Source organism: Grus americana, chromosome 14 (assembly GCF_028858705.1).
Source record: "Grus americana isolate bGruAme1 chromosome 14, bGruAme1.mat, whole genome shotgun sequence".
In the NCBI taxonomy this organism is placed as follows: domain Eukaryota; kingdom Metazoa; phylum Chordata; class Aves; order Gruiformes; family Gruidae; genus Grus; species Grus americana.
The window spans coordinates 22,134,678-22,157,056 of record NC_072865.1 but is presented as its reverse complement, the minus strand read 5'-3'; the positions used below and the strand labels follow the sequence as shown (position 1 = coordinate 22,157,056).

The 22,379-nt window shown below is 49.2% G+C and overlaps 1 long non-coding RNA gene across 1 annotated transcript; it reads right to left on the bottom strand.

The window, feature by feature from the left end:
* Window positions 1-2,669: 2,669 nt before the first annotated feature.
* Window positions 2,670-11,455, bottom strand: LOC129212822 (uncharacterized). Its single transcript, XR_008579292.1, has 5 exons — window positions 11,395-11,455; window positions 10,726-10,845; window positions 8,515-8,567; window positions 8,201-8,430; window positions 2,670-2,871 (listed from the first exon to the last, which is right to left on the bottom strand). It is a non-coding gene; the product is annotated as an uncharacterized LOC129212822 (long non-coding RNA).
* Between the last annotated feature and the right edge of the window lie 10,924 nt (window positions 11,456-22,379).

The following is a 22,379-nucleotide window of genomic DNA, read 5'->3' as shown; positions in this document are numbered from 1 at the left end:
GCCACTATTTCAGCACCTGAAGTCCATATGTCTGCTGCTGGGAGCAAAAGATCTCTTTTTTCTCAGAAGTAAGCAAAGCAATGTTTCCTGAATGGTGCAAGCCTTGCTAGTGCAGACACACCACTCCGTAAGGCCTTGCAGCTAAGACAGACAATATCAGTATTGTGAGTTTTCAAACAATTTGGGTAATGCTGTGCTCTCAGGCAGCACTTTTACACTGACGAGAACTGTAATACGAGATAGGAAAAAAAAAAAAAGCACATTGTGTTCTGCCCACGCAATCCCCACTGGTTAAATTTTTTGGAGTAGGTGGGAAGAGTTCCCGTTGGCAGGACTGGTTTCCTGTCCTTCATGGAAGAGCTGGCAGGCAGACTGGGACCAGCAGCGGGACACCCGTATGCTTAAGTCACACAGACACCTCTGAGGTCACAGTGTGCCCCAGTGTAGAGAGATCTGCAGAACGATGCTTAATGAGCAGCTTCCTGTCTGTGTGGGGAGACTGTTAGAAAAGTAAACATTTCTTAAGTGCTCTCCAGGTTAAGTCTAACAAGTGAAGGTACTGCCTGGGGGAAAAAAACAATACTAAGTATTATATGAAGCCCTAAAATCACTTGACTTGCACTAAGGTTATATCTATCGATTCGTATATTATTGTGCATTTAAATCTAACTTTATATTGGAGCATACAGAGCGAGGTAATTGGACAGAAGTCCTCTGTAATAATGCTCCTTCAAATGCATTGTTGTGTTACGGACAGTCTGTGCAAATTCTGCCTCACACATGAGTTGACGCTGCACTGCACCAACTGGAACGAGATGTCTCCTTTGCAATATGTTCTCTTCTCACTCTTTGACTTAACTCGCTATGAAACATTGCCATGTTGTCACAAACCACAGTCCTGCACTTCATTGTAAAATAGTTGTAAAATCATCCAAACCGCAGCGGTGTGGTGAAGGTTTGCAGCAGCCACCCAACCATCTCCTCCTTATGAACTGTTCCATTTTCAGAGATGGGAGCAAATCAAGTCAGACAAATTTTGAGATTTTGCTTCATAATTCTGCGGCATTTAAATTTTTATCTTCAAGGCTTCTCTTTTGCTGGCTGGATTTGACTTTTTCTGTATTTTTTTGAACCCAGCCCCTTCATCCAGTTTAGAACAACTTCCATGAGAGGATGAAGGTAGCAGCCCAGTAGTGCAGGAAGGCAAACCAAGTGAGCGAGCAAGGAACGCGCCTCGAGAAGCTGTCCTCAGAGCGCCCCAGCCCTTTGGCAGCTGCTGGGCAGCGCAGATGCCAATTGCTTTCAGGCACACAGGTGACGGATCATTTATTAAAGAGTGGTAAAGGAAAAGTAGGCAGGTATGAGGGAAACTGGAAGGAAGAAAGACGAGGTTGTGCTTTTGTCTATTTTAATACCATTCCTGCCTGTTCGCAGCGGGGTTCCAGCTGTATCTAAGCAAATGAATAGCTGACAACGGCAGCTGAAGCGCCCAGTATGCCAAAGGCAGAAGAAAACAGTGGCTCAAAGAAAACCTATGTTCACTGCACGCTGTGATCCCTCAGGCTGCTTGCTGAGGAGAACAAAGGCAGTCTTACAGCAAACCTCCACGCATGGGCATCTTTCTTAATAAAGAGTGGGAAAGGAAAAAAAATACGCTTTTAGCTGGTTTGGTTCCCCTCCAGCCATGGCCCTTATGGTGGCAATAATGGATCCTTATCTGACAGGTCCAGAGCCAGCCCACCTGCTTCCTGTGAAAAGGACCCTTTGTCACCACTGTGCAAAAACCAGCTGCGTCCTGCTGCCACCCATCAGAATTACGGGGCTGCTTCAGCCAGCAGCAGCAGCAACTCGGGCTCATGCAAAGGAAGCGACAGCAGCCCGGTGATGAGGCGAGTCTTTACTCCAGCATCCCGGTGTTCAGCGCACTGGCTTACCTTCTCTGCACTGTAATGTGGCGTCAGCTGCCTGGGCTGCCAAGCAGGTCATTTTGCTCCTCAGCACAGGTGTGATTCCGCCCGTTGCTGGCTCGACAGTCAGCAGGATGCTCCATCCCGTGTAAAAGCACTGTTGTTTCAGCACTGTCAAATTCAAGGTTACTTTTAGTCAAAGCCCTCTGTAGTTGGTTTTCACTCCAAGGCAGGCTCCGTCATGTGGTCTCATGACATCAGTTCTCATGTGGATTTCCCGGTTCTTTCCTAGAAGGGAAAATATTAGACACTTGGGTGAAAATTCACCCTGCTCAGCCTTAGGCACCTCCCTGTGCAGTTTTCTATACAGGAAAGAGAAAAGATACCTGCCAGAGCATGCGACACATATTGCAGAGAAGAAATTGCCACTGCGCTGCTGCTCTTTCCCTCTCTCTCCTTCTGTCTCAGGCAACTCAACAGCCCAGCATGTCAGATAGACACCTAAAGCTAGGTACAATGAATCTAGGTTTCAGGGTGCGCAGCTTCATAACTCACCTGTGGAGCTGAACTCGGTCCGTACATGACCTCACCTGGCCGTGTCTACAGCCTGGCTGCCTGCTCTTGGGTACACCACCTGTTTGGGTGAGGGGATGGCTAGGTATTTTAGAGTCTCATTTGATGTAATGGCACTGAAACCAAGTACGATTAGTAGTAAATTTTGCACTGTAGCCACAAATTGGCCGTTTTCTCAAGTGCTTTGATTTGCCAGAGGGAGTCACTTGTGCAGACACTGAGGGGCCCCAAATGGGTCAAGCTTTGTATCAGTCTATGAAATGCTTTGCCAGGACTGAAGAACTGTAGGAGTGATGTGATGGTTTGGTTTTTTTCCTTTTCAGACGATCAGGGAGAAACATTTCTTGTGGTGCCAATCACAGCAGAAAGTCCATAGCAGTATTTGACGGCTCTGCAGCAGAAAGAAGTTACAGTACAGCATTTGAAAACAAAGCTGAAGGAATCTGAGAGCAAACGTAAAGAAAGGTGTATTTGCCTTCAGGAATCCGAGTTAGAAAGATGCATTCAGGAGCATTTAGGGGTGGGGATCCTGAATCGTTGTACTCATTTCTTGACCACCTCAAGTTTTCTTTAAGAAATTTAAATGTGATCAGTCTGATTTGGTTGCTTTCAGGTATTTCAGTTTCATAGCGTGCTCGGTGAATACGTACCGTGCAGTTTAGTTATGAATATGGCTGTCTCTTTTCCCTTTTTTGAACTTTCCCAATAGAATATTTTTCAAGGATAATTTTTTACCAGTCTGATTTAGCATTGAGACCTTTTATACATGAAACAGTTTCTACGCGCAAGCATGCGTTCCTTTAGTCTCCTGTTGTACCTCACTCGGTGAAATATGACTAGAAATGCCCCCCTTTTCCCCTAATGAAAGCAAAGCTCTTACACAAACCAGTGTGCCTGCTTGTGTTTTGGTTGCTTAGATAGTGAGTGTTTCACAATAGCCCTTTGCATGGACACTAAGCCAAGAAGGGACGATGAGCGTTACGCAGCAGCAGACAGATGTTGTCTCTTTTCCTGAAGCTGCACTCTCAGAGCTGGCTCTCCAGCACCACAACTGAAGCGGGCACAAAGGGCTGCTGGCAGGCGTGGAGGAGGCAGCCAGGCAGCTGTTTCTCGTTTTCTCCAGGGCAAGGCAGGAGAGATGGTAAAAAGTTATTGTGTGTTCTGTGTGTGTCCATCGTTTTCCTCTTCACTATTTGATTTGCACTATAAGTTGGTTTGAAAACATGTTCCTTCTTTCCTTTGAATATTATCGTTTTAGAATCATATTGTATTAAAACCCTGACAGTCATTCGAGCCCTTGACAGTCCTATGTATAAATGTATAGTGGATTAAATTATTGTTTCTTTAATGAATAAACAATAAGTTACACAAATAAACAGCTGTTGCTGGACCTCACCTTCCCTTAGCACCCCTTTCACAGTACCACAAGGACCAGGGATCTGCGTGCGTCTAGCCACGTAACAGATACTCACTCTATCGTGTTTCACAGAGCCTGGTGCCAAAATTGCAATTACCCAGCGAGTTCTCCCAGAAGCTAAGTGTCAGGACTGAAAGCTATTGCTGGCCGTCCCCTTCCCTGGGCAGCCCATTCAAAGTCCCACCAAGACCGAGTGGCTTTCCATTCCTGGACGGCTAAGTCTCCACTCGCTCTCGGTAACACTTGCCCAGCACCCAGCTCCAAAGTTGAAAACATCCAGCGACTGCTCCCACTCAGAAGGTGCCAGGACAGAAAGGTGTTACTGACCCTCGCCTTCCCTTGGCACCCTTTTCACAGTCCCACAAGGACAAGGCCCCACGCTTGTCTAACCATGTCGCAGTTATTCACTCTATCACGTTTCACAGAGCCCAGCTCCAAAATTGAATTTTCTAGCAAGTTCTCCCACAGGGTAACTGCCTGAAGTGAAAGCTGTTGAAGGTCCTCACCTTCCCTTCGTTCCCTGTCACAGCTACACCAACACTGGGGCTCTCGGCATGGTTAGACCTGTAAGGGATACACCATTCACTCCTAGTCTTCACCAAGCTCAGCTCCAAAACTGAAATAATACTGCAAGTTGTCTCAAAGGGTAAGCGCCAGGACTGAAAGCTGCTGATGGCCCGCACCTTCCCTCCGTACCCTTTCACAGTACCACAAGGAGCACGGCTCTGAGCTTGTGTAGCCCTGTAACAGATTCACTATCACATGTTTCACAGTGCCCAGGTCCAAAATTGAAATAATCCAGAGACTTCTCCCAAAGGGTAAGTGCAGGACTGTAAGCAGCTGAATGCCCTCACTATGCCATGGCACCCTTTCACAGTCACACCAACGCTGGGGCTCTCCGCATGGTTAGACATGTAAGGGATACAACATTCACTTGCACTCTTCACAGGGCCCAGCTCCAAAATTGGAATTATTCAGCAACTTCTCCCAAAGGGTAAGTGCCAGGAATGAAAGCTGTTGACTAGGGCTCCATGCAATCTGAACTTCCGCTCCCTCCCTGCCGAGTCCATCCAGGACTTCCCTTTCAATAAATCCAATCCCAGAATATTCGTAGGAAGCACTCCCAATACCATAGTGGTTGTGGTGGGGGTGGTGTCTCCTGGCACCCAGCTGTAGGTTGGGGTTTGGAATATCCAAACACATCGGTAACCCATATCTGTTTTGTATCAGGGACAATCCCACTCCAGCCTGCGGTATCAGCATTTAAAGCAGACATTTGGCCCCTGTGTCTACCAGAAAAGTGACCGGAGTCTTAACAAGACCAAGGGGAAAGGCTATGAGTAGGTCCCGCTGCTCGTTTTCAGTGAACCTTCTAAAATATACCCACTGGCCGTCCCCCGGCTCACTCACTGGGGACAGCGCAAGAAGTTTCCTGACTTTGGAGGGCTGGTGGGCCCCCCCACGGGAGCTGTGGGAGCAGCTGATCTCTGAGGTACAGAGACCTCTGAGGTATGTAGACCTTCCTTCCACAATTGATTTCTTGAGGGCCCCCCCACAAGGGTCCCATCTCAGGGGCAGAGCATTTTCTCCTCCGTCTTGGTCCTAAGGACCTCTTCTTGTGCCTTCCCCTTCTTCCCAACGTACCCCACACACCAGCCATAACTGATCAATTCCCGTGCAATTTCCCCCCCAGGTAAGACCCGGTCTGCCCTGAGGTCCCATGGCTACAGTGGCTCTTAGTCGGTCTTGGATTTGCACAGCATCAATCTTCAGTGAATCAGGTAACCCTCTAATCAAGGGAGTCATCCTATCCGGATTGGCAAACAACAGCATCGGGGAAGGTTGGCGGGGAGCTAGGCGCCTGTCATGCATTAGTTGGAGGCAAGCCGCCATCTGTACACTCTCTGTAAGCTGGCTTACTCCAGGGGTGGGGATGGCAATAGGATCTCCTCTCTCCAATGGGTCTAACCCTCTGGCCCAATATGCCACCCTCTGGGTCAGGGACCAAGGTTCCCGCTCGTCATCTACGGTCAAAAATACACCGGGACCCCAATATCCCTGAGCCTCTTCCTCTGAAAGCCTTATTCTGTCTCTGCCTGTCAGGGAGACCCTCCACACATATTCAGTCTCAGTTTCCTTAGCCTGCCTACTATATTTTTTTCCTGTAGTTTTGCCAATTCAGTAACAGTATAAGGTATCTCCTTAGTGGTAACGGTGGGTTCTGCATCTTCGTCATCATATACGACTTCAGTTTTAATAAGTGGCCGGAGCTTGGGTGTAGGGTCAGGTTCTGTCACCGTCCTCAGCTCCTCCCATGGGTAGTGAGGGGCAACCTTCCTCGCAATGGGGGCTGGCTTCTTTTGATAAGCTAGAAAATCCTGGTTCACTGTCAAGGTCCCCAGGGAGCTGCAACTTCAGCTCTCTTTCCCTCACAAAAGCATCTCACAGGCTTCAAGTTTTCTGTGAGTCTTTTCTCATCCGCTAACACTTTTCCAGCTAGTTGCCATTTCACCTGTTCCATTTCCAATTCTGCCTGTAGTTTTCTAACCAGTTCCTGAAGGGACTCATTTGCCTCCCGCTCACCTTGTGTGACAATGCATTTGTCCTTCTGGGCAGCTATCAACGCAGCTCCCAAGACACCACAAACCACAGCCTTTCCCTTTCCAGGCTTAAACTTGTTTCCTTTTGCCAAGTCTCTTATCTGTTCCGCTACAGTTGTTGGGGACTGCCAGTGTCCGTCTGCCCAGCTATGCCCTTTCGGGGTCGGGCAAGCTTTATAGCTCTTTAACAAATCCAACAGTGGGGAGCAGTCAAGATCAGGCTTATCCCGGCTTGCTGTGACCTACTGTCGGAGATTTCAGCTTCAACCAATTATCAGTTCTCCTTTCTTCAGCACTCTGGCTGATATCCCCTTTAGGGAACCTCTTTACCGCTTCTCACAGAGAATCCTGTCCATGATGCCAATTTAATGTCCCATCCCACTCAGTGGATGAGGGTGAGGTTAACTTTTTAATTCTCTGCGCAGTAATCAGGAGTAACAAGAATTACTCTAGAGGTTCAAACAAATCACAAATTTACTTAGAACTTAGCAGAACTACGAAAGATAGTGGCTTGGCAAAAGTTATAACAATACTTAGAACTTAGCAGAACTACAAAAGGTAATTGCTTAGCAAAACTTGTGATGATATTACCCTAATGTGCTGAAAATGAAGTTAGAGACAGAGTGATAGACAGGAAAAGAAAGAGAGAGAGAAAGAGAGAGAGAGAGAGAAAAGATATCACCACCCTTGGATCCAGCGATGTTCTCTGCTTGTAGTTGTAGTCCTCAGGTGGTGGGTGCACACCGAAAACTTGTTTCCCCTTTTTATAACCCAAAATGCTCCGCACAGGCAGGGGTCTGTCATCACTGAGCAGGCACAGTATGTGCTCAGGAATGTTCCAGAAATAAGTTGGTGGGTTCTGGGTGTCTTGGGGGTCTCACTGACCCCCACTTCAAGGTTGACTGAGTGATGGCCTTTCACAGGCACGCATGCACAGGACACAGATGGTCTTTTGTCTACGTGTTTCAGGAATAGGGGAAGGGGCTCACAAGACGTTATCCTGCCTCTGCAGGTTCTGTCCTTGGCCGAGACGGATGTCTGCCACATTCCCCCGTTATCAGTTTATCCCTGCTTGGGTCAAGATGGATGTCTGCGACATTCACTTGTTATCAGAGCCTTACACAATGCAATACAACACAAAGCACTACAAAACAAGATGGTCTCAGATGGTAGTCAAAACCAATACAGACTGCAGCAATGCAATACAACACCAGAACAATGGATGTGTGAGAAACCAGGCTTTAAGACCCAAGCCCCTAAGGATGAAACATGCTATGGAATCTCTGTGGAAGATGATCTTCCAAGAGCAGAGCTGTCAGTCTGGCCCAGACCATCTCTGCAAAGGCAACCCTGTGGATACATCTGTGATGCAAAACACGCTTTAAGCTCTGATCACGAGATAAGCGCTTGATGGGCTTTATTCTGAAGTGGCCAGGCGTTACAGACCCTATGGATGCTTGCCGAGGTGTGTGCCAAGTGCAGAGAGCCCGTGGGGCAGAACGTAGAGACTTGCCATAAGGCACCATATACAAGAAAGAGTACAGATAACACAAGTGACAGACACAGACAGAGGCCAGAACGTTCACATCCAGGACCACTATCTGCCCCTAGACTTCAGACAGACTAAGTATCCCTCTCTGCAACCCTGACGTTAAACCCCCCGCTGGCCCCACCCCGCCCACCGCTTTTGCCCCTTGAACTACCTTTCAGAGGGCAGGGTCCAGAATCCATCCTCATCGGGAACACGTCACCTAACCGGGAGGCTCCCCTATCCACCGCATTCCTCTTCATCGCTGGTCACCGACACGTCAGCTGGCGTCGACCTCCGCCGCGATGATGCCCTCCTCGGAAACATCTTCCTCTCTCCTGCCCCTTTACCTCGGCCGCTCAGAGTCAGATTCTTCGGTTTGCCGTGCCGAGGCCTGACCCCCACCTGTTAAACGACCGGGTATGATTTTAGCTATGTCGATAATATGACACCTCAGAAAAATGCTACTTCAGCACGTCAGTCACTCACCTTGCTTAAGTCCATTCTGGTGTGGATATCCTGCTTCGCACATTGATTTGCACCTAGAAGATAAAGTTACTGTCAAAACTGAGATGATGGATGCGCAAGAAGCCTGTCTTCAAGACCTAAGAATGTAAGGATGCAGGGAAGAAGGGCCAGTCCCTGAAAATGGATTGCTGGAGTGCAGAGCTGCTGACGCAGCCTGGAATTATGCTGCAAAAGGGGACTGACTGGAAACTTCCAAGACACAAGACCGATCCATGCTGTAACGTTGCTATGCGAGAAGAGAAGCACCTGAGTGGCACAATGCCAATGAGTATGGGCATTCGAGACCCTAGGGGTGGCACCCAAGAAGTGTGCGGTGCTCCTTGAGCGCAAAGAGGACACTGAGACCCAAGGAAGGTCTAAGACACAGAAGACAAGCTACACAACACAAACACAGGCTGGAACTGCCCTGCCCGGCACACTCTAGCACCATGCTGACAAGTAACCCGCTCCCTTCGACTGCTCAAAGGGGACTACTCCCGGACAGCCCTCTCCCCTACACTAACTTTAAACGCCTCACTCCCCACAGCTCCCAACCTTGTCCCCTCCTCCTCTCAGCCCCTCCCCAGCCCTGGTCCCTCAACTTAGCTTTCAGAGTGCCAGGGATCGGAATCCATCCTCAACAAAAAAAACCCACCCCACACATTGGCTAACTAGGATGTTCGGCAGGAGGTTCCTCTCTCACCCTTTGGCACACGACTCGTCCCTCTGCATCTGCAAAAACCAGCATTGAACAAATCACCCAGATGCAGAGCAACAGCTTAACAATTCCAAAGGTCTTGTTTCCATTTAGGAATATCACCTAGAGTCCAACAACAGCCTGCCATTAAGAAAAATCAAAACAACATTAAACTCTAAGCATACAAGCCTTAACACCTTTGAGATTCAATCTGTTCAACCAGCACTCCAGCAGCCTCTCCCAGAGAGTTCCCGTCATCCCTTCGGCATCCTCACCTGCTACTGAGGGCTAGTTGCTCTGAGGTGGACTGTAAGGTTTGTAACTGAACACTCTAGGTACAGCAACATGAGCCGTAGGCTCTTATTGTTATTCTTTCCCTGACTAAAAATTGCTATGCCCCTGGCAGAGCCACCTCCAACCCAGGCACGTGTGCAGACTGACACTGCACACAAGACGAATGATTTGACCCAGAGGCACAGAAAGACTCTTGGGCAAGAGGAATCACTCCAAAGCGAAGATGCCTTTAGGTGAGAAGTCCTAGGGGGCTGAGAGGAAGAATCTACAGCTGCCCCAGAAGTCAAGCACCACAGCCCGTGACAAAAAAAGATACATCTGCAACTCTGACAATGAATGCATGAGAAGCCAGGCTCTAGGACCTAAGACCAAGAGGATGCAAGGAAGAAGTAGTCCCAGAAAAGGTCTCCATGAAAAGAGACTGCTTGACAGCAGATATGCTAACACATCCTGGATCACTGCTGTGAGAGAACACCTTCCATAGACTTCTGAGACTCCAGACATGCAAGACAGATCTGTGCATTGAGCATCTAACACAAGAAAGGAAGCACTCAGCTGGCATTATGCTGATGCATTGAGGCGCATGAGACCCTCAGCATGGCTACCAATGTGCCCGCCTAGCACAAAAAAACCAACAGGAACATCAAGACCTGAGTAAGATGTGGTATAGTACAGAGAAAACAAGTGACAAACTACCTCCTTACCTACAAAGCCCATTAGGGAACTACAGAAGTAGTCAGCCTATGGAAAAAACACAGTAATTGTGACATGGTGACTCAAAGATCTTTTAGATCACCTTAAGACTACAGAAACTGGTGCTAAAAACACAACAGATCAACAAGAATAACAGAACGTAACTGCCGCAACTGATACTAGAGCAAACTTCATTGCACGCTTAAGGACAAAGGTAAAATTGGAATACAGAAAAAGCTCACGGGCCTGGGACTGCGATAAAAGAAAGATCCCTGGCTGGAGATTGTTAGGAGCACAAATAATACATATCCTCTTCTCCAAGAAACTCCAGGGAAGACAGTGACACAAACCTGTGCTGCAAATAAGTGCCTAGCCGATGTCTCTAACAATGACTGTGACATCTAGATGGACAGCAAAGCTATGAATACAAAATTAAGTCAGGAATGAAGAAAGTAAAAGGCACAGAGAAGCAGAGACCTCAGAGTTCACAAGGGTATATTTTAACGTACCTCATGCTTTACGAGACGAGACTCTTCTGACGTTCAGGCCTGCACACTGTGATGCAGAGGGCCAGGTGGTTTACACTGCCTCTCTCATGACTGTTGTACCTCCCATCAGCTATGGAGAAACTGAAACGGAACAGACCGCATCAACAACCCAATCCAACTGCAAAACAAACCTGAGAACGGCTGATGAACCCTCCTCCCTTTCCCAGCCATCCTGCAGTCCCAAAACTTTAGAAACTCCTCTTCTCCTGAACTCTCAGGGAAGGAATCCCACTCCTTCCTGACAGCTCCTTCCCTGTATTTGCACCCCTGAACCCCCTGAGTCAGCCGCTCTTCTGAGCTGTGCCCTGCATTCTGCAGGCAACTCCCATCTTCCCTGCAAACTCTGGGCTCTGCTACAGGCCCACAAAATAAGCAAAGTCCTGACACTTACGATCTATGAAGAGCCTGCCGGAAGCTGCAAAGCTTCCAGTAACAACACGGTACTCCATGGGTGATTGGGAAAAGCAATGAGCTGTCCTGTACCCTGAAAGATGCTATGCCTTACATCCTTACTGCTTTCTTGAGAAATGCTAAAACTCCATGCACAGATGCATACAAGATGCTCACCCTGACCTCTAATAAATAATCTCACCATCAGGCCTATTAAGGGAGGTAATACCAGCAGCTTACACAGTATACAGAAAAACTGGTGAAAAAACAAGGTTCCATCTTCAATAAAGTCAGGAACTCCAGTCAAACACAATGCACCTAGAAGAATAAAAAAAAAAAAAGCATACTATTAAATCATCTTGCAAACACCTGAACACTCAATACAAAATTATTGACCTGGGTGGAAAAAAAACCCAAACCCCAAAGAAACCACCAAACAAAAAACTCACACACAATACAACCCAACAAAAAAAAAAGCTGCATACAAGTGTACTTTCTACACTGTATGCTGGTTAATCTTGATTAGTCCTGAAGCTCTTACTTCAGACACCTCTGCTTCCATAAATGTCAAAACACATTTGCCCAGAGAGCTGAGCCAGCTCAAAAGCTGCCATTGACTGACGGAACAGCAGAGCACTGACACCAGAAGTGCACAGCAGCAGAATGAGCTCCCTGGTGAGGGGCCTCATCATATACCCGGGCCCCGTCCACCGCCCTTCCCACGATCCCCTGGGAAAGGAGCTGGGCCAACCGCCGGAAGGCAGAAAGGTGGCCAGAGGAGCTGTAAAGAAAATAAAATGTTACTGGTAGCCATTGTTCTTAGGGGAAAAGGTGGCATTTTATATGTTTTGTTTGAATCGTTTTGGTATGGTTTCTTCTGGTGTGTTCTACCTGTGATATCATTTGGAAAGCGTGCAACTCATCTAAAGATATCATTGTCTTCATTTGTGGGCTGGTAATGGACTTTTTGGTATCAAATGACTGATGCCTCAACAGACCTTTCTGATAGCAAACCAGTTCCCAATCAGCAAGCTTATGTACTTTTTTAGATCAGGTAATAACAAAAACCAAATGTGTTCAGGATATATTTACTTTACAGTCATTACATTTTTCTTCTTGTCAAGTATTTTTCCTTCTATGCTAGGAAAAGATTACTATTTGTATAATTCAGTTCTGTCAAACCTGAAATTCTCCATGTCATTTATTATGCATTTCATTGCTTGGCCTTAAACTGCTGCACCTGTGTACATTGCTATATATCTGTTCTCTGTATCTGGCTATATTAAGAAAGAGGAGAAATTGAGGCCACAGATGGTGTAAGGATGAGTTATTGCTCTGAAAAGGACAGTGATTGTAGGAAGACCTACATATTCAGTTCTAATATTCAGTTTGTAGTTTTGGTTAATGTCCTGGGTTCAGCTAGGATAGAGTTAATTTTCACCAGAAGCTGGGATTGGCCTCAGCCAGGACAGGTGACCCAAACTAGCCAAAGGGGGTATTCCATACCATATGATGTCATGCTCAGCATAAAAGGGACCTAGTCGGGGAGGGGCGGGGCAGCTCCAGGACGCGTGGCTCGGGGACAGTCCGGCTTTGGCACTATCAGTATTCATAACAAATTGCCTGCACGTCAGGCTGTGTCGCAACCTGTCTTAGCTTAGGATCTAAGCAAGCCTTTTCCTTCATCCACAATTAGAAATTCTTCTGCAGCCGAGTTTACTTCAAATGCATCTACGATGTCAGTTGCTACTAACGTTTCCAAACAGGAAGTTCCTGATGAAATTTTTGTTGAGACGCCAGTGAATGGAAATCCTAAATTCACCTCTGATAATGCAGTCCCTCATGCTACAGAATCTTCAGGAAAACCTGAGGAGCTGAAGGACTTGTTTGAAAGGAATTACAACATAATACCTTGCAATGTACTTTTGATTGGAAAGGTAGCTCATACATTGCAGAATTCCCATTCTTCCTGTCAGAATGCTGAAGAAGAAAGATCACAGTGTGAGCTGCCAAAAAATGATTCACTAAATGGTGCGATTAGTTTAGATAATGAATCTAAAGAAATTGGACTGAAACGTGATGATTCCGCTTGCCAAGTCCAACCTGTTAAACCTTCTGATATTTTTCTTTTCTACAACAAATGAACTTCTTGAAACAGTAAGCTATGTTTGTTCCATCTAGAATTTCTCACCTATGATGTATTCGGTATTCAGGAGCATTATAATGTGAAATACCAAGAAAACACACACCGCAAATTTCATCATAACAGTTTGTGCTATTATCCCATGATAACTTGCAGAGCTGAGCTGACATATGAGCACATGTCAACTTAAGAGAAGTTCAGCTGAGATAATACGTCATAAGCTTCATAAAGTATATTGGGGGGGGTGAGCGGGGTGATGTGTAAAATGAGGATAGAGCATAGAACTCAAAATGATCCTGTTTAACACCTAATGCAGAAATTTTGCAAACAGTAGTTTTCGACTAAAGATGGTATTTTGTCTGTCTCTCAACTTCTGTGCTTTAACTGTAGATGCCTATAGCTTTGATGCCAGTTCCTGAAAAAATAATCTTAGAATCTCTCACATACAGCCAGCTGAACAGCTTGACAGAGGACATAAGCTAAAATGAGCATACTCCGAGTAAAACAAGATTTCATACAAGTTTATCATTGTTTTACCTGCTGCCATGAATGAAAGGTGTTTGACACAGTTCTGATTTAGTCAATTCAGAATTTCTTAATAGCATGAGGCAGTGCTTAATGACTGACTGATTTTAAAGATTTACAAGTAATTCAGGAATATATGTTATGATAAAACCAGCAACTTCATTACAGATTTGAAGATGACAAGATTCACACTAACTTACTATAAGGTATCTAAATCAAAGTGTATAGATCGGTAGATAGATGAACATAAAACCTAAGACAAACAGATATTTGGGCCCAGTGATATATGCCACCCACACTCGTAAAGGCAAATGTATGTATTTAGACATGTATATAAGCAGAGAGGTGGATGAAGGAAGCTAGCTTATAGTGAGGATTTCCCTCTTCGAGTTTAGAGTAAATACTCACAATGCATCAGCATTCCTCAGCAGGTGACAGCTGGGACTCGAGAAGGCTGGAAGCTAGCTTATAGTTAAAATTTCCCTCTTTGAGTTTAGACTAAATACAACGTATTGGCATTCCTGAACAGGCCATAGTTGAGACTCAAGAACACTGGCTCTGCCCTGGCAGATGATTCGCACAAAGTTTGCGCCTGAGAGGTGTCTCAGCTTAGGTGGGATACTGGTCACAGTGTGCTGCGATCGAGGAGAGCTCCAAAGGGTCTCACTTAGAAGCGCTATTTACAGGGTCTGAGAAAATTGACTTTTGTCAGGTACTTTTCACCTCGGCCCAGCTCAGATGACGACATATTCTGGTACCTTCCACCAGTTGCGCAGACTCAGAACTTTTCTGATACCCCCCCTTTTGGGCCACAGCTCAGGCACAGGTGCACAGGTTGTCAGGATTGTCACTACTGTTCCCAAGTAATGAGGGAACAAGCATGTTACAGTTCGAGCACAGATTTACCAGATTGTTACCGTTACCAAGGAAGCAAGAACCGGGCACATTAAGGGGGTGCCTTAACGCTCTGGTCTGCTGCTCAGGTATGCGGCCTAGAAAAGGCGGGGAGAGATTGCGCCAAGTACCAAGCAGCTCAAGGGAGCGGGGGTTGCACCACCACACCTGCCTACTAATACTATTTAATAGAAAGATTTCAATCAGTACAGAGAATTCCACACTGTACATCAAGTGTTGCACCGAGCGTATATTATTCTGATATTAAATACTGGCAGATGCCTCTTGGAAAACTTTCAACTTTTCAGAGAACATTTTGTGCATTTTTTTCCATTGTCTGGAATACTTTTTCTATTCCTCTTCCCCTTTTTTCCACCCTAGGATAAGCGAATGTAAATTCCCACCTTCTGCTCTGCCATTTGGCAGAGAGGGAAATCCATGTGTTTACTTTTTTGTAGTTGGGAGGAGAGCAAATATAGTGGGTTTGGCTATCGATGTCATGTAGAGCAGCAAGTGGAGGGAGACAGATGTGTTGGGTATGCTTTTTTTAATGCAATACTTGCAGAAGCAAGAGGAAGAAAAAATCCCTCTTCTCTGGGAGCTGAGGAAGTTGGAAACAATAGGTTTCTAAAGGGAATGTCTTTCAGAGTTTTCCAGTAGCCACCAAGTTTTTTACTAAAGGGGATTTTACTCCTAACATTCATCTTTTAGATGGACTTTCTCAAGTGAAAAACGTGGGTTTATTTTGTGCAGTGCCCCTGGACCTCAGAAATCTTCTGAGAATGATGCTCTAATGGAAACTGTAGTGATGGAAGCACAGTTTGCCTGTGAAGAATTGAGGAAGGTTCCTTCCAACTTTAGCTGTGAGGCTGGGAAACTTTTTACTCAGTCGGATTCTGAAACTACTCCTACCAAAGAAGCAGCTGCTGAAAGTATTATAACAAAAGCCGATAATACGCATCCCAATATCATTGGTCAGCACAAGGTCAGGAAAAATCCTTGGACACTGAAGGTTAATTCCTTGGGCAGTGTGAGTCTGAAGACAGTACAGATAAAGACAAACCAAGAAGATCAAAAGAACCTGAACTGATTTCAAAAGAAATTACTTTGTACATCAAAGGATCTCCTGAGAGCAAAGAGAAATTAGGACAAGCTTCCTCTATAAAGTCTGCCATTGAATGTATTTTTAAAAAACTTGCATCTCTAGATGTTACAGATGAATGCCAAGATACAAAGGACATTTCTAACACCTATGTAGAGGTACCACCTATTAATGACTCTTCTGTTACGAAGCTGGATAAAGTTTTGGAGAGCGCATTTGCTAGAGAAAATGAGGGACTGAGTTTTGGGGGGTTAGGGGGGCGTCCGGGGGTGTCTCAGAGAGAGACTATTTCCCAGCCCAATTGAGGCACCCCAAATGTGCCTTTACACGGGATTCTTATACGTTTCAATTGTTCAGGTACAAGGCGACTTGACTAATGCACCCACACTACCAATTACCAATCATAGTCCCCAACATGGCCAATGTCCCTGACGTTTCTGACAGCACCACCTTCTGCAACTCCAACTTCTTGGAGTACAAGGCAGAAGGCAATTGTCCCAAGGACCGAGTGGCAGCAGCGATGCTGGGGGACACCAATCCCTGCTGGCAGGGGGTGGCAACACCTCCCTTGCTGGACCCCAAGAGGAAGTAGGCAAGGGTAGAGGCGGTCCTCCTCACCTAGCTGCCAGAGATTCCTGGGGAGCCTTCTCAGGAGACACTCCTATGGAGACTTCAAAGGAGAGCCCTAGAGAGAGCCCGCTGAAGGGTTGCCCAGAGGGCAAGTCTCAGAAGGGTCCCCCAGGGAGTCCTCCAGAGAGTCCCTGGAAGGATTTCCTGAAAGGTCCTCCGGAGAGTCCCCTGCTGAGCCCTCCAGATCCCACTGCTGAGTCCTCTGGCCAGCCCCCTCACTGCCCCCCAGTGTCATCTGCCCTGCCTGGTAGAGGAGGCTCTGTGGAAGCAGCCCCAGGTGGTTTTGACCTGCTTGCCGCTGCCACCAGGCGTTGCCTTATGGCGAGTGGTGCCCAGATCAGGCAAGGCAGGCGGCAAGCGGGCCAAGTGCCCCACGCCAGCTTGCACCCCCAGGGCTCAAGAGACCTCCCGGTGGGACAGCTTGCCACCCAAGAAGAAGATAGTGGTGTGCTGGGGGGCAAAACACTCAAAAACCCTGGGGGAGGGGAAGCTAGAAAGGCATGGCAGCAGGTGGAAGTGGACAGCAGGCGGGCAGCAGCAGGCAACATGCAGGCGGCAGCAAGCGCAGGGTATCTGAGGACACCAATGTGCCCACCTTCGTGCTCGAGCACCCCAGATGCCCTGGGGATGCTGGGCGGGGGCAAAGCACCTCGCGCCCACTGCCCGCCTGCCAACCCCACCCCCTGCTGATTGAGAAGGCATGGAGCATGGATCCCCACAACATGCAACCCCAGGACAGGCTGCTGCACAAAAAAGTCCTGGCCAAAATGCTGTGGGGCCTGGCGATGCCCCACACCGACCTGAGGGCGCGCTTGTTGAATGCCATCAAGAGTTTCCACCCACTGGCCCAAAGAGGGAAGGCGGTGGGCCTGGTATGCAAACCACCTGACCTGCACCCCAGGGTCCCCAATCCCCTACCAGGGGCCCTGAGACCAAGTGCAAGGCTGGCTGCCTCCAAGCCCCCGGCTGATGGCAGGGAGACAGCACCGGCATCGAGCAACAAGGCACACACCGACACTGCTGCCAAACCCAAGCAGCTGAGTTGGCTGTGCCTGTCACCCATGGGGTGCCAAACCCCACAGGACAGGCTGCCACAGCAGCTGTTCATGCTGCCGCAGCTGCCACACCCTCCCACTGCCTCTGGGCTATCGCCTAGGCCCTGGGTGGGTGGGGGGGATCATGGCTGTGCCCACCCTGCTGGACGAGCAGGAGTAGTCAGTGCCATCACACCTGAGCAGCAGCCTGAGTGGGAGCACATGAAGAAGCTAGCACAGGAGGAGCGGCAGCGGGTGGCCCTGCAGATGTCACTGGACCAGCTACAGCTTTTTGTGCAGAGGGAGAATGACATGGAGATAGCCAACAAGCACAGCTACCCATAACCCGCCACTCCAGCACCATCCCTCATAGCACCTACGTGCAGAGGACATCTGCAGGCAGTGCTCCAACCCCGGCCCTCTCCCAGATCCCTCTTCCTTGCTTCATTCATTAAAAGAGTTGGGTCTTCGCTTTGCAGCCCCTCTCTGCCTGTAGTCATTTGTGCAGTGGGGGGGTGGGGGGGCAGGGCGTTAACACAGCCCCTGCCCACCCTGTGATTGGCTAGGCTGGGCTGGGGATGGACACTGAGAGCAATGGGCAGGTGGGCCATCACTCTGGGTTGCGGGCGCCCATGGGTGAAACCCCGCTGATGAGCATCAACGCCAGGAGGATGGAGGCCTCCATCACTGCCCCAGTGCCGGAATCACTGCGCCGGTACCAGCGTCATCGCTGACCCAGCACCAGCATCACTGCTGGTGAGCTGGGTCTGTCCCTGGGAAGGAGCCGCGGCCACCCTGGGGGCCAGGCAGGGACTGGCTGAGGGCAGAAAACTGAGCTCACGCCAGGGCAGCGGGCGGGCATCACTGGACGGCACCTGCATGCCAACATCCCGGAGCTGGCACTACACTGGCTGCCCAGCTTGCTCCACCCCCTCTTTGGCCTCATCTGGCACTGCCTGGACCTCATCTGGCAAAACCCCCAGCCCACAGGTGAGCCCCAAGTTGATGGCACAAAAAATTCACAACTGGCCCATGCCAGCCAAGGGGAGAGGCAAGGTCGCAAAGTATAGAATTACAGGGGCAAATATTTTTCCATGCACATGCAGTGTCCGAGCCAATTGGTGCACCCCAAATGTGTCTTTACATAAGGCTCTTATACTCTTCAATCATTCAGGTACAAGGCGACTAAGGACTAGAACCCACACTACCAATTACTAATCAGAGTCAAACTGCAAAGCAACTCTAGTTTTGCAGCATTCTTGCTGGTTGTCTATTGAGCCAGATGTCCCTGGAGTCAGTCCTCCCTGAAGTATTGATCTACAATGCTGGATGATGCTGGGAGGGTTTCAAAGATGTGTCAGAGGGGCTAGGATGCTGGTGTTATCTTGGTTGACACGGGGTATTCTTTATCCTTCATGGACAGCTCTAAGCTTCCCAGAAGCAAAGTCCTTCTTTCTAGGGCTGGGCTGTCCTTTAGTTTCTTTTACTTCAGCATAAACAATACCAAAGTGTCCTGGTTTTGGCTAGGATAGAGTTAATTTTCACAAGGAGCCAGGACAGGTGAGCCAGGCTGGCCAGGGGGGCTATTCCATACCATGTGACGTCACGCTCACCATAAAAGGGGGCTAGTCACAGAGGGGCGGATTCAGCGTGGCTCCGGGATGGGCTGAGCATCCGGTCGGTCATCGATCGGTAAATTGCTTTCTGTTATCACCCATTGTGAATATCTGTTATCAGTACTGTTGTTGATTGTTTCCCTCTCCCTTTGCTGTCCCAGTAAACTGTCCTTACCCCAACCCACAAGGCTTTGCCCTTCTTTTTCCATTCTCCTCCCCACCCCACCAGGGGAGGAGTAAGCGAGCAGCTGCGTGGTGCTCAGCTGCCGGCTGGGGCTAAACCACATCACAAAGTCTCCAGGAAAACTCTACTACCTCATCACATTACAGTGTATCATGTGAACTCATTGTGTGTGTGTGTATATATATATATATACAAACAAAGCTAATACACTTTCATAATATAAAGACTGGTTGATTAAATAGTTAGGGAAAGGAGTTTTCATCACATGCCTTACAGGTCCCACCAGCCAGGGCCCCAAAAAGCCAGTGATGGGGTGATGGAGCATCAGCAAAGATGCCATCCGGGGAGGATTGGTCTCTTTTAGTGATTAGATTTGTTGCTGCAAATCAGAAGTCCCCCTGCAGCGCTCAGGGCATTTCAGCGTTCCCAGTAGAGCCATCCCACAGCATTTCATCTCGCTGCCTGCTAGGGGGTTTCTCTGCTGGGGACAGCTCCCTCTTACCTGCCCTCCAGCAACCAGACCCAATTTGAAGCTCAGGACATGTATGGCACTGAAACACCCTGCTCCCAGCACCTCTGGGGCACCCATCCTGCTGTGCGGTGCTCTAAGTATGCTCTGTTCTTCTTAGGCTTCCCCAGGAGCAGGTGAAGAAGACACTGGCTACTATGGCCCCACTGGAAGCGGAGCTGCCTGTACAAGCCCAGCACATCCTCCAGCAGGTGAGCCAGGGGAGGATTAGCTCTCGGTGGGAGGGACGACCAAATTCCCCACAGCCAGAAAGAAATAAAAGGGAAAGGGGATCTGCAAGAGGGGAAGGGGCACCTGAAGCATCCAGCCTTTGTTTCCAAGCCCGACGTTAGCCCAGAGCTGGCTGGAGCCCTCCCTCTGCCCTCCATGCTGCCTCCCTTCTTCCCAGGAGACCAGCTGCTTCACGAGGAAGAAGCTGCAGCACTTTGCACAGGACCTGCACTGGCTCAGGCACATCAGTACAAACTGGGGGGGGCCAGGGCTGACGGCAACCCCCCGCCACCAGGAACAGCCACTGCAAGGCTCCCCAAGCCCCTCCAGACCCTGACGGCTACCTCTCCTCACACAGCCCAGCGGCGACCTGCATCCTCTCTCCTTGCAGAACACCACCTGCTTTGGCCAGGAAAGCTGCTCCTTCTTCCTCATCCCCAACATCACCTTTGCCCTCAGGCTCACCAACCTCTTCTGCCCCATCCATAATTAGCTCATGTCAGTGGCGGGTACAGGCCAGATGGGCTGCCCATGGACGGAAAGATGTAGGCTCCTCCTTGACCCCACAATATTTTCTCCTTTTCCCTCCACCACTCTGCAGGGTCAGAGGAGACCCGTCCTCTCCATATCTCCTGCGTCACAGCGCTCGAGCTCCAGGCCAGAGGTCTGCTAGCTGCGGTGGCATGCCCTGCACCCCAGGAGCTCCTGTCAAGCTCGTGCCCAAGCCTTGCAGGGCTCCAGGTCCCTCCAACATCTCTTCTTCAGCCTCCTTCAGGCTCTGAGCATCTGTTGAGGACGCTCCCAGAGCCCGGCTGAGCCACGGCACAGGGGAAGGCTCCCCGCAGCTCTCACTAACTGTTGACATACCCCTTGCACTGGCAGTCCCTGCAGGGAAGGATGCTCGCTAGCAGCCCTGTGACGCTTCCCTGCCCCCAGGACGGACCCCCAGCACAGCCCCACCAGCGCTCCCCAGGAAGTGGCACGTGAACGTCATAGACCTTCGCTTCTCCAACAGCAAGGCCAAGGCTGACCTCCGGCCCATAGTAGCGAGTTCTGGATGGCAGGTCCACCATCAGGCCCAGTTCTTCCTTCTGCTCTTGGATTTTCTTCATGAAGTCATGAGGTGAACAGCTCTCCTCTGAATGAAGGTTCTGATTGCAGCTCTGAGAGGAAAGAGTGTGAAGCAGCAGGCATTAAATGTAGGCATGCTGCAATGGGGCAATGGAGGGAGGAGGTCCATGCTGCAGAACCTCCCAAAGATCATCCCTTCAAAGAGAAAGACACAGGCAACCAGCAAAGACAGATGCAGACTGACACACGAGTTACAGTGAGCCAAACCAGAATGCACTCAGGCCCTCACTGCTTTTGGACTGTTCAGCTGAGGGTTTCCAGGACTGACCAACGGCTTGACAGTTGGGGCAAAGCACTGCAGCATGACAAACACACCCAGAAACTGCAGTTCTCCTTTGGCCAAGGTTATAGCACAGGCCTTCAGCTCAAATGGAGGTGAACAAACAGCACTGCCCCCTTCCCAGCCTGGGGAACTTCGCCCACCCTGCTCCCCCACCTCAGGCCGGTACCAGCATCCCCAGGCACAGCAGCCCCACCTCATGCTGCTACCATTGCCCCCAGTACCTGCACCCCCCACCCCACTACAAGCAACCCTCACAAGTACCTCTCAGGCACCCCCACAAAGGGACACCCCAGGGCCTCTCTTATGAAAATCTCATTCCCTGACTATTGCACCTATTCGTCTTGAGAGTAGGAAATTGGATCAAGTTCCTTAAGAGACACATACATCTAGTTACATTGTACATCCTTAATTCCTGCTTTCCGAAGGCATGGCTGACCAGCACCCCTATGCTCCAGGACTGCGGTACTCAGCATGCTGTGGGGCGCCTCTTTCCTGCTGCCTCACCCTGCAGGAACACTGTCCCCTGGCCCAGCTCTGCCCCCTCACAGTCCCCATGGCTGCTTCCTTGGGGCTGTCCCTGCCCCACTCCTGGAGCCGCCCCTGCCCCACTCCTGGAGCCCAGGGTGAGCAGGGACGAGGAGGAAGAGATAGGGACAGAACAGCAGAGAGAGGTGGGACAGGGTGGTGGAGTGGCAGGGGAGGGAAAGGAACAGGACAGAGGGATGGTGGGAACAAGGAGAGATTTGCAGGGAATGGAGAAGGGAAACCTCTGGTGAGGAACGGGCGGAGGGACAGGGAGAAGGGGATGGAGGGGAAGAGGGCAGAGTGAGGCCAGGAACATGATGATGATCAGCAGGACACAGGGACACAGAAAGCAGAGGAGAGCAGGAGGAAGGACAGAGGGACAGACCGACACAGGCGGGGTGAGAGACAGAGGGAAAAGG